Below are 5017 nucleotides of genomic sequence, written 5' to 3' on the forward strand. Positions count from 1 at the left end.
GAGTCCCTTGGACTGCAAGGAGATCTAACCAGTCCATTCTGAAGGAGATCAGCCCTGGGTGTTCTTTGGAAGGAATGATGCTAAAGCTGAAACTCCAGTACTTTGGCCACCTCATGTGAAGAGTTGACTCATTGGAAAAGACTCTGATGCTGGGAGGGATTGGGGGCAAGAGGAGAAGGGGACGACAGAGGATGAGATGGCTGGATGGCATCACTGACTCGATGGACATGAGTTTGAGTGAACTCTGGGAGTTGGTGATGGACAGGGAGGTCTGGCGTGCTGCGATTCATGGGGTCGCAAAGAGTCGGACAGGACTGAGCGGCTGATCTGATACTTTTACCAGACTCACTCCCACAGCATGCATCTTAAATTAACAAGATTAGAACTAACAATGGAAAGGTCTCACCAGACCCACTCCCACACATACCTGTTAAGATAACAGGATTAGTCAGAAGGTTCTTGTTAAGGAGAAATATGTTCTCAAGCAAGATACCTTGTTATACTGACTAAGACAAAGCAATGTAGAAAAAGAATGTTTGTCCTTTTCTCTTCCTTGAGAGCCTTGGACCACTTTCTCCTGCTCGGGACCCTGGACTTCTTATCAATCTTCCTAGGAATTGACTCTCAATACCAGCTGTAGCTTGCCTGGTACTAGAGGTTCTGGTAAGATAAAATCACTGAAGACTAGCCAGTCTGAACCCCAGAGAGGTAAAATCCGTCAGGGTAATTTAGAAGTGCTGGATGTAAGTAACTGGCCAAAAACCCAGCAGTTGGATTGATTTTGATGCATACATCTGATTGAACCCAAGGAAAATACATTTGGCTCATAAGCAGAAATGTAAGAAATCAAGGTGACCATTATACAGGCCTTGTCTAGCATCTTGGATCAACTGTCTACTTCAGGTGGCATCTTCTCATTCTGGTCTGCTAGAGCTGGTGAGTAGAAGCTGGGTGTCAGGAGGGGACATTTATTTTTTTATTTATTTTTTTTTGAGGTTAATTTATGCTTTTATTTGCCAGTATAATTAACCACAGTGGCCTGCAGGCTTCTTTGATCTAAAAAAATACATTTTATATCACAATCCAACAAACACATACACATATATAATATGTATACGTACATAAAAGTGAAACAAAAGTTTTGCCAAAAGTGTCTACCCTGAGTGTTAAATTTTTTTTTTGGAGATCTTTTTCTTTTTTTAAAGCAGTTTTAGGTTTACAATAAAACTTGACAGGAATGTACAGAAATTCCCCATATACCGCCTCCCCTCACATGAACAGCCATTATCAACAGAATGGTACCTCTACTTTTTAGACCAAGGATGACTGCATTGACACGTGATCAAAACATCCCCAGTTCACCTAGGGCTCGCTTTAATGAGCAGAGCAGTGTTGCATACTCTATGGGTTTGGACAAAAAGTATGACCACATATATTCATCATTATAATATCGCTCAAAGTACTTTCACTGCTCGTGAAACTTCTGTACTTTGTATATTCCTCTCTGCAAACTCCTGACAACAACTGATCTTTTTATTGTCTCCACAGTTTTGCCTTTCCCAGAATGGCATACAGGTGGAATCTCTTTCTCCTCGAAATGAGAGGTTCAGACCCTTTATGAGACCACCCCTGGCCCACCCAGGCGTGGACTAGACAGGCTCCAGGTGGCAAGCTCCCCCACTACGTGCTGCGGCTTTCCCTCCAGTACTGGCCCTGCCCAGTAGCCACGTGGAGGTCAGGGGGACACATGTTGGGTTTCTGTTCATAGGAAGGCCACACGTTTTGTGCCTCTCGTCACAGTGAACCCAGATTTCTGTCGGGTGTGTTATAAACAGATGAGCCATTTCTTCAGACCCCCTGCTCTGAGCACACCCCAGGAGGGGACATTTAAATTGTATCCATTCAGGAGAGGTCTTTTTATTTTTTTTAAACTAAACATTTTATTTGGCTGTGTCAGGTCTTGGTTGTGGCTCAAGAGGTCTATCATTGCATCCTGTGGGATCTTTTGTTGCAGCACATAGGCTTCAGTAGCTGCAGCGTGGGCTCAGTTGCTCTCAGAACGTGGGATCTTAGTTCCCTGACCAGGGTTTGGACCCATATCACCTGAATTGCAAGGCAGATTCTTAGCCACTGGACCACCAGGAAGTCCTGGGAGAAGTCTTTTTAAGGTGATAAATATGAATCCAAGAGCTTACTCCTTTAAGATCTGGAGCACCAGAATTTGTTAGTAATACCTGATATGGCCCTGGATACAGTTAACATTAGGCAGGTTGATAAGGAGTCCAAGGCCCCCTTAAGAAGGAGGTGTAATGTACATTCTTTGTCTTAGGTAGGCTCCATGTTAATGACTAAATAACAGCAATGTATCTGTCTTTCTTGAGAACATGAACTCTGTTCCTTCTGGCTAATCTTGTACTGATGTTATCTCAAGATGTGTGTTGCAGGAGAGGGTCTGGTGAGACCTTTATGACCTTGAGATATTCTTTTGATCTATTACTAGTAACCCGTTGAAGACATATATAATGCTCTACTTAAGTCAACCATGGTGGGTACTCTTTCTACCCCCTTCTGATGTCTATGTCAGAAGCTTTCTCTGTCCTTTCACTTTAATACAATCTCTGCTGCACAAAGCTGTGAGTGACTGAGTGCATTTTTGGTTCTGGAGTGAAATCTCCTTTGGAGGTCATGAACCTGACACTGACCACCATAAGTTATCGCCCCTTTCAGTGTGGCTGTAAAGAGTTCTTTGTTGTTGTTTTAGTCTCTTAAGTTGTGTCTTACTCTTTCGTGACCCCAGGGACTGTAGCCCGCCAGGCTCCTCTGTCCATGGGAGTCTCCAGGCAAGAATACTGGAGTGGGTTGTCATTGCCTTCTTCAGGCTATCTTCCCAACTCAGGGATTGAACCCATTGTCTCCCGCATCAGCAGGCAGATTCTTTACCACTGGGCTGCCAGGGAAGCACAAAGAGTCCTTTATTTTGTGTCTTTTCCAGTAGACAGAATCTCCAGGTAGTAGCCTGTGGTCCTTAAGGTCTTTGTCTCCCAGGTGCTCGCTGTGAAGATAGTTACTAGTTTTTCATTTTCTTTTAAGTGCTTTAATGAGCCCTTTTGACAGTAATGTATCACCTTTAAGTAATACTGATTCATACATGCCTTCATCTAAACACATAGGTTGCCCAGTGATTATTTCAAAAGGAGACAAGTGATGTTTTACCCAAAAGAGTGGACCTAAGTTTGAGAGGAACCAAAGGGAGAGCTTTTGGCCATGAAAGTCTGTGAGAGTTTTGACAATTGAGTTTTTTTTTTTTTTTTTTTTTGGAGACAATTGAGTTTTGATGGTATTGTTAATTCTTTCCACCAGTCGTGAAGTTTGGGGAATATAAGTACAGTGAACATGCTGTATCATTGGCCAAATATTAGAAATGGATTTAATTATTTGTTAGGTGAAGTGAGTCCTTAAGTCACTATGCAACTCAGAAGGGATCCCCCAAACAGGAAATATCTTTTCCAATAGCAGTTTCTGTGTGTGCGCTCAGTTGCTCAGTTGTGTCCAACTCTTTGTGACCCTGTGGACTGTAGCATGCCAGGCTCCTCTGTCCTTGGGATTGTCAAGGCAAGAATACTGGAGTGGGTTGCCCAGGGATAGAACTCACAGCTCCTGCATTGCAGGTGGATTCTTTACCGCTGAGCCACCAGGGAAGCCCCCGAGAGCAGTTCATCGTCTGTTTAATCTGTTGCTCTTGTTCAGGAAGAGCTTCAATCAGTGTGAAGACACAAATCATTGCCAAAATATATTTGTATCCTTCCAATTGCCGTAACTCAAGAGGTCTTTAGGAAGGGGAAGGTGACCTTGTGACACATGGAGTGGTTTTCTGAGATTATACTTAGGGCAACCAGTGCATTGAGTATGTGTCCTGCGGGCTACCATAGGGATGGGCTTCCACATACACTGTTTCCCCCATAAAATTATTATTATTTTTTTTGAGAGGGAAATAAAGTTTATTAGAGTGGGAAATGCTGTAGAACAGCGGGCCAGCTCAAGGGAGAACCAACCTGTTTCCCCCATAAAATTTTTTTTTCAGGAGCCAAATGGGCCGGGGAAGATACATGCTGGAGTAAGGATAACTGAGCTCCTATAGGCACTACAAGTCTCTTACTTTGTCTAAGCCATACTTGTGAGGTGGGATCAAAGGATCAACCTTTCTTTTTCTATATTTTTCATCTTCTGGTACTAAGTTTTTTTAATTTAAAATTTTCTAATTTTTGTTTGCTTTTATTTTCTGGCTGCACTGGGTCTTCATCGCTGCCTTTGGAGTTTCTCTAGTTGCTCTGGCAGAGGCTGCTCTCTGATTGCAGTGCACAGGCTTCTCCTTGTGGTGGCTCCTCTAGCTGTGGAGCACGGGCTCTTGGTGTGAGGGCTCAGGAGTTACGTGCACAGGCTTAGTTGCCCCACAGCATGTGGGATCTTCCGGGATCAGGGATCAAACCCATGTCCCCAGCATTGGCAGGTGGATTCTTTACCACTGGGCCACCAGGGAAGTCCCTGGTACTGAGTTGTGAGCCTGTAGAAGTTTCCTAACAGTTACACTGGAGGTCAAGTTTGAGCAGCAGACATTCTTGCAACTAGACAGAAATAGAACTTAAAGCACCTCCTTTAGCAGCTGTGTCAGTAAATTCCCTTTAACCTCTATTGAATCAAATTTGAAATGTCCAGGTGGTTTAATAATGTCCAGTTGTTTAGGTAATTGTATAGAGTCTAATAAAATTCTGACACTAGCTTCTTATTCTTTATGGGTTGGCCTGAGGAAGTAAGAAGTACCCTTCTCTTTCAGAGGATTCCAAAATCAAGAGCTACTCCTAAAGCAGAGTAGCTGTCAATGTAAATACTTGCTACTTAATCCTTAGCTAGCTGGCAAGCTCTGTATAGAGCAATTAATGCAGCCTGTTGTGCCAACTTTGAGCCTGGTGAATAAGAGCTTTCAATTATGTCCACCATGGATATTATTGCATATCCAGCT

Source organism: Bison bison, unplaced genomic scaffold (genome assembly GCF_000754665.1).
Source record: "Bison bison bison isolate TAMUID 2011002044 unplaced genomic scaffold, Bison_UMD1.0 scf7180017864365, whole genome shotgun sequence".
Lineage (NCBI taxonomy): Eukaryota > Metazoa > Chordata > Mammalia > Artiodactyla > Bovidae > Bison > Bison bison.